Genomic DNA, 285 nt, shown 5'->3' with positions numbered 1-285 from the left:
TACCTTCCAAATTTCTTGGCATAGAAGAATGACTGCCTCCAGTGCTGCATCAGTTTGTTGAAAGGTTCAATTTGTATTCCATCAATTACTGAAGCCTTGTTCTTTGCCAGTACATATAGTGCACCTTGAGTTTCTTCCTTCATTTCATAGTACCGTATGGTTAATTTCAACTCACAGCGACCAGGAGCAGCAGGTGGGTTTGAACTGCTGACCTTGTAGTTCATAGTCCAGTGCTGATCCTACAGAGCCACACCAGAATTATTTGATACCATTGGCTCTTGATCA

The sequence above is a fragment of the Chrysochloris asiatica genome, unplaced genomic scaffold (assembly GCF_000296735.1).
Source record: "Chrysochloris asiatica unplaced genomic scaffold, ChrAsi1.0 scaffold00462, whole genome shotgun sequence".
Classification (NCBI taxonomy): Eukaryota; Metazoa; Chordata; class Mammalia; order Afrosoricida; family Chrysochloridae; genus Chrysochloris; species Chrysochloris asiatica.
This window is presented reverse-complemented; position numbering follows the sequence as displayed.